The sequence below is a fragment of the Coptis chinensis genome, chromosome 2, assembly GCF_015680905.1.
Source record: "Coptis chinensis isolate HL-2020 chromosome 2, ASM1568090v1, whole genome shotgun sequence".
NCBI classification, from domain to species: domain Eukaryota; kingdom Viridiplantae; phylum Streptophyta; class Magnoliopsida; order Ranunculales; family Ranunculaceae; genus Coptis; species Coptis chinensis.
Genome location: NC_141457.1, coordinates 59,289,856 through 59,299,737, shown reverse-complemented (window position 1 = coordinate 59,299,737; position 9,882 = coordinate 59,289,856). Strand labels below are relative to the sequence as shown.

Here is a 9,882-nt window from a genome sequence, read left to right as displayed (position 1 = left end):
GTAACCATACAATCAAATTTCAAAAATGCATCCACCGTAAGGGAAAAAACATAGGCAAAGACATATGAAAAAGAATTTGATACCAATAATTAAGTCGAGACATAAGAGGATTATTCTAACATCTCTAAACAGTCCAAGTCGCCCAACAAAATAATACCAAAAATGAACCGAAAGGTAATTCAGAGCCAATGATATTAAAGAATGAGCAAACGCCGCACCGTAAAAACTAGTGATGCTTACCGGTGAACCCGCAAGAACTCCACATGTTTCTAGATTCTTCACCGTATTTTTTCGTGCTAGCCTCGGAAGTCCTCCATCATTCTCACAGTCAGTAGCATTATCTCATTGAAGTTAGTAAGGAATTCAACAAGCACGTGGTGGAAGCCTTAAATCTAAATTCCAAAACCATATAAGAGTAGAGGAAATATTCGTGGAGACCTAAAATAGGAAGATAGTTTGGGTGGAGCTTACAATGTAAGTTCCGATAGCCCCGATCTGTGATAACTTTGTTGGGTTCAGTCTTGGATCAAAGAACTTTTGAAGGAGATAATGGAAGGAAATTAGCCTTCAAATGAACTTGTGCGAGAACCGGGGGAGGAAAAGGTTATTATGACCTCCTTGAACTCATCTTAATGCCAGATTTTAACCTAAGAACAAAACTCTAGAAACAAATTTGGTTTGCAGAATTCTACTTATGGTAAATATCTGCTTGTATAAAAGTAATTTTTCCATGACATCATTTGTCAGAATTTCGTCCTGTAATTGTTACACATGGGCAAAAATCTGATCCACAAACTAAGTTGGCCCTTGTGATCGTGAACTCAAGTTCTTTCCACACATGAGATTCTGCAAACAAAAATACAAACTAACTAAAAATATTTATAAAGAAAAGAACAGCCATAATCATAAACAACTGCCAAAATACAAACAGGCAACTAAAAATATTTTGGGAATAACTGCCATAATCATAACACCTTGAATATTACACATTGAGAATATAGAATCAGAAAACCTATAAAACCAGTGCCAGAATATCAGACATTATCAGTAAAAGTCCAAAGAAAACAGATTATACTGGTCAGGCACCACAAACTCTTGTGCATTTTTAAGAAGTAAAGTTTAATTTCTTCATTTTTTGTAGGAAAAAAATCGCCATAGCCCCACCTAGACAACTTAAGTGCCCTTCCACCGCTCACTTAGCACTTTTCATAACACTGATGCTAAATAAGAAATAAGTTTTAAAAAAAAAATAATGCTTTTAGTCTTGGTGAAATAGTTTTGTTTAAAACTCATTCTTACCGAGCATGCATTGCCCCTTTTCTTATGGTGATCAAAGCCCGGTTTTTTCTCACGAGAAACATACACCGACGAGGGTAACTCATTTCCTTCAACATCACAGACGCTATCTTGACCAAGGAAAACCTGTAGTTCCAACAATCAAAAAATATAAGAGGGAGCTGAAAGATTTGATCAATGGAGTAATTTAGCTGAAAGATTTGATCAAGTAGAACTACCATTCCATAAGAGATCGCATGATGAGAACTCCGAACTAGAATCAGATGAACTATCTGACTTAGAACTAGAATATCTTCGTCTTTTCCTCCTCCTTCCTCTTGAAGGCTTCTTAGATTTTCCTTTTCTCGCATACAAACACCTAAAACATTCAGTTGTAACTCATAAGAAAATCTATTATACCACAAATTATCTAGAAACTGAAAAGCTCTATATCTTTAGTGATAAACAATAAAGCTCTATCAGCCAAGCCGACCGACTCCCTCTCCAAAGCAGCTACTCTTGGCAGATCTTACCTTCAAGAAGTTCACCACAATTGACAATTTTCACAAAAACGCAGGTTCCCCCGCTTGGAACCTCAAGCTTTCAATCTTTTTCAATGTCCGACGGCCTTGCACAAGCTTCCCAAAGACAACATGCAACCTGTTGAAATCAAAAGGGAAACAAAAAAAATGCACATATGAGCAACAAACAATACACACATATAGGATGGGATCTATACGAAAGGGTTTCGTACAACGGGCACCTACAAGATAAATTGCGTGGCAGATATTTGGAACAAATCATTATCACTCATCCGGACAGTTCTAACCTTTTTAAAGTTGTCTATACCTTAAACAACTTTTTGAAAGTATATGAGGAGCCAGTATTTCTCAAAATAGGATCCTCTTTTGACAAGGTTAGAAATGTCCGAATGAATTGAAAGCTTATGGGGACATCTCTACGATGAGGAGACCATATCCACCAAAAACCAAAGACCTAAGTCAATTTGTAAGTTCACCAACTCACACTTTGTACAAAACCATATGCATATACATCACGTCCCAAGATATATATAGAGTGGGGTACTAAAACTAACCCATCAAGATGGTGTACAGCTCTGAAGGTAATGAAGAACTTAGAGTTATTGCTGTTGGGACCAAGATTTGACATAGACAGATAGCCACGACCATCATGTTTCAAAGTGAAGGACTCATCCGGAAGAATGTCAAAGCAACCACTTGTTAACAAGAAGATAAATATACTGAAAAAACCCAAGAGCCTGTTAGAGACTTAAAGTAACATATGAAAGACGACACCGCAGTCACCTAGCCAATTAAGGAAGTGAGCATCCACATATCAATACACCGTCGATACGGAAGTGACAGGTTTGAATCATATAGACCCAACAAGGAGCATTTTCCTGCTCTCCTTCTTTGGTGACATTTTCCTGTTCTTCTTTCTAGAACTACAACACAAAGCAAAGATCACCATTTTGGCCAACAGTTGCAGTGTCTTTGCGGGGGTTTCTTCTTGGTGGGGAATCAAATCCATACAAAGCTTGCCTTCTGAAAAACACAACCTGTTCCAACATAAATAGGTCCCTATATGCCATCAAGCCCTTTCATGTTGATCTGCGTGCAAGAAAAACAAGTTATCCATTCTACAAGATCGGGGAAAAACAAAAACACCAAAATGTGGATGAAGAAAGCAAAGATTACGCACATCAAAGAATACAATGTTACGATTTGAATATCTACCATTACGATAAATTCCATCAAACCTTTGAGGGAATTGCACGTAGTAGATCTTCTTCCCTGAAATTGGGTCCATCATAAAGCACATGGCCTCTCCGAGTGCCTTAGCTTACTGTTGTTTATATAATGATCACAGTCTACATTCAAAAGTATGGAGCATTGGAGATGATTCTTTGAGACTCTCACCTTGAGTGATAATATCCATTAAAGACCTATTCTTCAATGCCAAAGTTCAAGAGATTTCCAAGTAACTTCGGAGCATTTCCAAAAGACTTCCAGCAGAAACTTTTTCCTTAATGTGCTGCTGAATTGTTTCAAAATGCTTGGTAAACAGGGCTACCGCAAGTTCAACGAGCTGTTTTTCTTTTTCCGATTCAGGAAATATTACTCGATAAGCACGCATAACCTCCACGAAATTACGAACGGAAGCCTAAGTGATTTTAAAAACACTATGGTTCATCAGGCTGATCAATATAATATTTAACTATGTGAAATTATAAGGTGGCAGCAAGCATAATCACAAAATAGCCATCGAGCGTAAAGGAGTTATCTGCGACCCATAATAAGATATCAAGAAACCTTTTGAATACCGAGCAAAAAATTGGCATCCTAGAGTCGTTATCATTCCCTATCAATGCTATAAACAAGAAAAGATTTAGCAAACTATTCTTCATGCAATTGAGGAAGAAACTATTTGCTCATGCAACTGAGAAAGATTGAAGGTTCTCGAACAAAATGTAGCAATGTTACCTATTTAATAATTTAATTGTATGGAATCCAGAGAAGTACCAATACAAGTCAACAAAAGTAGAAGCAGAAAGCACCAATAGTCCATTAGCCATATCAAATACAGGGGAGATATTTATCGAAAAATAGTAATAATAATAATAATAATACAGGGAGAGGCATAGATCGCAAAAATCTCTAAGATGTTAGCTCAATAAGGGGGTGAAATGGGTGAACCATAATCCAAATAGTCGACCACCATTATCACAGGATGGAACTAATTTATCAAATCCATCAAACAAAGGCAACTTGACTAGAAAGATTAAACTTAGACCACCCAAATGCCCAAAAGATTAGCTGTTGTCTCTATGAACTGTTTTTCTTCCTTGTTTTTTGATTGGTAAGTATGTTTTGTTTTTCCAGAGAATTAGTAAGAGAAATATTCACATACACCAAAATTTGAAAACGTCCATAGATTGCAAAATCTCTAAGATGTTAGCTCAATAAGGGGGTGAAATTGGTGAACCATAATCTAAGTAGTCGACCAACATTATCACAGGATGTAACTAATTTATCAAATCCATCAAACAATGTAACTTGACTAGAAAGATTAAACTTAGACCACCCAAATGCCCAAAAGATTAGCTGTTGTCTCTACGAACTGTTTTTCTTTCTTTTTTTTTATTGGTAAGTATGTTTTGTTTTTTCCAGAGAATTAGTAGAGAAATATTCACATACACCAAAATTTGAAAACGTAACTTTTGCAACAAACCCACGGTTGTATAACAATTCAACCAAAAGTTTGTGGAGTTTGTTGTTACAAAGAATCCTCGTTCGAAAGTCACTTCATTGAAGTCTATGAATACAATGTCACAACAACTACGTGTTATTATGGTCATTGTTGAGAATCACGATGGGTTCATATATGTGTATGAACAAAGAAGGCAGCTATAAAGGGGAGTCTTACTATAAAGGAAAAGAAACAAAGTAATACCAAAGATAGAACTATCTAACTAATTGACCAAAGACAAACAACAACAAACGTTGTTATCATTATGTGGAACTTCTTCTGAATAGTGTTGTCATGGCGATCTCCATGGAGAACACTATTGCAATGCTACCGGATAAAGCAAACCACCTTAGATAATGGGCACATACTAAGGGCTCAAAGATGGCATGCCTTTGTTGCTTTTTCACCCCTCAAAGGTACCCTTAAGATCATTTTTTATTCTGATCGGGACTCTTAAGACTATCCAACTCTCTTAAATAATTATTATTAGTAATAATGGAGATTATCACTTTATGTTTGTTTTAGAGTGTTTTCCCCAGCTTTTGAGAATCGTTTAACACAACCTTAACTCGCCTAAAATGGAAGACCAGACTTACAAAAATAATAAAGTTCATCTCATTTATGAGGAACTTCTCTTGTAAAGCACTTATCTCTTTACATCTACATGGAGGATAGAACTGGAGACAAAGTAGCAAGTTCATAAGATGCATAATTGCTGATGGTGCAAGTATTAATTTTTGGCATGATAAATGGTCTTATGGTAAAATCTTTATGGCTAGTGCCTGCAGCTAGAGCTATCCTGCAATTCCCTGAGCTATCCGAAAGATAAAAGCCTCAAGTCAAAGTTTCTTTCCATCTACATACAAAGGGCTAAAATGGAATGCTACTAGTTTCCTCTTGAACTTTGGCATTGAAGAATAGGTCTTTAATGGATATTATCACTTGGAAACAAACAAAACTTGGGAAAAATACAATAAATAGACAAAAACACCAATTTGAACTAGTGTACTACTTAATAGACCACACTACACATTGCCCATCAAATGCAAGCTTTTTTAGTTTGACATAATTAGTCTTCATAGTTTGTTATTTGCTTTACCTCGCATCATCTTTTATATCGATCAGTCTATAGTCTCCTACCAAAAGATAAAAGATAGAGAAGGAAACGGGCACATTGCATAACATTGATAAAGCGGATGATGCAAGGACTAAGGTTTTAAGAATAGTAGGAAACACTGATAATATACATGACGAATTACCTGTATCATTCCAGGATGATCCCGGACATTGTTCCCAGGCCATGGTGTTCCATCTTGCATTGTCCAACCCTCTTTGGGAACCTTCTTTACCCCTGCGTCATCGCTGCTTTGAGTGAATACATGGCATGACCTGTTTTTGGCAGATCTTGTGCAGGTGTCCAGATCCTCGGGAAACCTTCCGACTGAGTGAGTGACAAATGTTTCATCTGTGCTTTTCCAGCTTTCCAAAGAACTAACGCAAACAAGTAGCAAGGTTTCTTGAATGGGTCCTCCCAGAGAACATAATGTCTACCACCCTTCAACAGAATGAGACAACAATTAAAGTGAAAAAAACTAACATGAAGATGATTTAGTTCCAGTTCAGTCCATATTCCGTAAGAAGTTAAAAATACCTCAAGTTCTCCTTGTTCAATTAGGTTCCCATTTGATAACAGAAACTGGATACAGAGAATACAAACTTCTCCATCTCATTGCCACATTGAGTATGACTAAATTTTGGGAGGCTTAAAACTCTTCTAACTGATAAGTCCTTAAATGTATTCAAATAGATTCCAGAAGTCTAGGCAGCTTGTTCTCATTCAAGAAAAGCAACCAACCTATTTCCTCTACCTTAAAAAAGCCACCCAACCGAAGGGGGGAAGTGTCCTGTGGTAGTGAGAGAAGGGCTTAACCTAATTAAACAGTTCTCTCTTTTCTCTCGAACTTTCTTCTTCGACACTTCGTTAGCAATAATATAACTTAACTGTTTTGAATAATACTGAAGAGTGCTCTTTAGAGTTTTATGATCGACGTTTGGATTGATGCAAAATGTGACAATTGGAGGCTGACAAAAAGATCAACCACAGCGTGAAGGTAAACTATTGATGACACCGACCATACTCAAAACGAGAATAAAATCTGGAAGAACATAGCATGATCCTAGTATTTTTCCTAGATGAATTGGATCAACCGGGTAAAGAGGTAGGAACGAAGAAATTGGCACAATAAAAGGTCATGCAAAGGAATAGGACCTTTTACCTTTTGTGTCGAAAGTGATGTGCAGCAAGAAAAGAGAAGATTGCTCGACCTCAATTAACACTATAACATATTATCTTCATAGAAACTGGGAATCCACTTTTCAGGCTTACTTCAAACGGATGGATGCTAGGTCTCGAAAATTAGAACTGCCTACGAGGATTCACAACACAAGGAAGACTCACCCGAGAATGTACATGTCTGCGGGTTCTTCCAAACAAAGCCAGCCATCAATCTCAAGATTCTCACCGGAGGTCGTCCAAAGAACATTCCACGTACCTATCATTACCCTATGGACCACCAAAATCACCGATTTCATAAAAGACTTAGTAAGGCCATCTTATTATATCAAATCAATGGTTCAAATATTTCACCAATAGAAAGAATGGAAGCCTAGTAACACATATTGGCATTCAGACCTCACATCCTTTGTGTCTATGTAATTGAACGCCGCAGAGTTTCAATTTCTTCTTTTTTCTTAACGGATGTCCCTTTAGTGATATCCCTGAATAGATCAAGTACAAAAGTTATTAACATGACTTTGAGTACATAAACAGTCCAATTTAGTGTATAAAAAAAAAGTAACCCGTCTCAGTTGGATACTTTAAAGATTAACGGCAAGAAATAAGACTATTTGGATATTATCAATGAAATATATGGGAAAAAGGAAATTATGGTAACCAAAAGGTTATTTGGTCTCTTTCTAATACTAGCATGCAAGTCTTTTTGAGGCGACAACCGTAGAGTAGAAAGGCAAAACACTAAAGTTTTATAGATGTGAGGTCGCTTTAAGCACCAACTCCGCTTTATAAGATGGACATGATTCTAAAATGAAAAAATAAAGGGCGGAAACACTAACTGTTTTCTCTGAGCAAACATGGTCACTACAAGTATGCCATATAAAGAGCATTTGCAATGCAGGTGATAGAGGGGGAAGTGATAACTATCACCTACTTTCCTCTAAAAGTCTTTTATATAAACTTCGGTGATAGTTTTCCGAAGTTCAAAACAAGGTGAAACCTTCCACCGAAGTTTATCATTGACTTGTTAACTTCGGACGGGATGTTGGATTCCGCCTCGTGTGTTTTTTTAAAATGGGTTTTTTCGACGGGATGTTAGATTCCGTCCTCGCATGATTTTTCGGTTTTTTTTTTTTTTTTAAATTTCAGGCGGGATGTTTCATTCCGCCAGTATTTTTTCATTTTTATGTCCGGACGGAATCCAACATCCCGTCTCTTTTTATCACCTTTGCATTGCATTCACCTTTGTTTATCACCGGGTTGGTGATAGAGGGGGTGAAAAGTGAGGAGGTGGCGGTCATAGAGGGGGTGAAAACTATCACCTGCATTGCAAATGCTCTAAAGAGGTCTACTTTCACATATCCGTCATCGCTTTCTATTTATCAGCTTCAATTCGACAACTATATGTTGCCATGATATCAGGGAGATCCTAACAAGACAAATTGCATACCTTGATATATTTAGAATAGATCAACAATACTAGCAATCGGAACCATAAAATTAGTTTGAATGATAGAAGAAACCCGATAAAATGTGATTTTCTCGAAACTCTCTCGCTTCACATTCGAATAAAAGTAGTTAGAACTAATGAGTAACAAGATTTTTGGTTCTAACATAAAAGGAAATACAAAAAAGTGAAATAAATACCGTGTTACAGTGAGTAGATCATCTGCTTCACTCCCAAACTTTGATATATTTTAAAAAGAATTTTAATTGCAATACCCTATACTCTTCCCTTTACCCTCCTCCTTTATCCGGGCTTGGGACCGCATTGTAAAGCTAGCGACAACTTTACAAAGGCGGAGTTAAAAGTGTTGGCTTGCAAGAAGCAATAGAGAACAATCAAGATGGATATATGAATAAATGATTAGTTCTAAAGCCCCAAAACGTGATCAATAACAAAGCTAAGAATAACAAAGAAAACAGATACATATAGCACCAAGTGGAAGAATTTAAACCATTCACCATTCATTGAGTCCAATTCCAACTAACACAACTGCCCAAACACGATAATTAAAAGGTCTTCAAAATTTAAGTGTTTTCAAACAACAAAAGACTAGCTCTTAAAATTGAGTGCACATCACAACTTAATTAAGGAATTGGTTGGCCAAGCCACAAAACTAGAGACAGAATCTTCTATCGCCTTCAAAGCGTTATTCCCCCTAACAAGTAGCGCATCCTTTTGAATTGCAACTTCAACGAAACCTTTGAATAACCGGGGCCTAAAGGCTTAGTATGCATCAGTAGGCTCTTTGGGATCATCGAGATACCACAATCCTTACGCCCGCGACATCTTCAGGAACAAGTCTAAACAACTTGCACTTCACAACTTTGGATTTAGTACCCTGTATGAAAACAAAAAGATATACATACATGACTCTAGAAATTCACATATTAAATGAAATAGCATTTAGCAAGGATAACATACGGAAATCAGATTTTGATTGCTTTGGGCAGATGGACTTTGATGGTCACGTTGAGCCTGATGAGTAGGTCTTTGCGTAGATACAACTTTGGATTTAGCCCCACCCTGTACGAAAACATGAAAGGGAAAATATAAAAAAGCAATGAAAATTTCAAATTTAATGAAATAGGATTTAACATGGAAAACTTACTGAATTTTGATTGCTTGGGGCAGATGGACTTTGGTGGTCACGTCGACCCTCAAGAGATCTTTCAGTAGACACATCTTTCGATTTAGTCCGTCCCCTGTATGCGAAAACATATAAAGGAAACAATAATATAAATGTAAATCTAGGAATTTGAAATTAAAAAAAAAAAAAAATAGAATCCAACATTGTATACATACATAATTCAGATTGTGATTGCTTTGGGAAGATGGACTTTGAGGGTTCATTGCCACCTCTGGGGAAGGTTGAACAGACGAATGGTTTGGCTGAAAATAATTTTGATGTTAGTAAATCAAAACAAAAGTATATATGGAATCCCCAAACAAATTGGAATACCTCTTCACTATTCAATAGTTTGGCAACAAGTTTCTTGATAGAAGACATTTCTTCCAATACATCATCATATTTCTCCTG

At 36.7% G+C, this 9,882-nt stretch overlaps 1 long non-coding RNA gene across 1 annotated transcript; it reads right to left on the bottom strand.

Moving 5' to 3' along the window:
• Nucleotides 1-9,121: 9,121 nt before the first annotated feature.
• LOC147516880 (uncharacterized) lies at nucleotides 9,122-9,546 on the bottom strand. Its single transcript, XR_015213755.1, has 3 exons — nucleotides 9,454-9,546; nucleotides 9,267-9,368; nucleotides 9,122-9,183 (listed from the first exon to the last, which is right to left on the bottom strand). It is a non-coding gene; the product is annotated as an uncharacterized LOC147516880 (long non-coding RNA).
• Nucleotides 9,547-9,882: the final 336 nt, after the last annotated feature.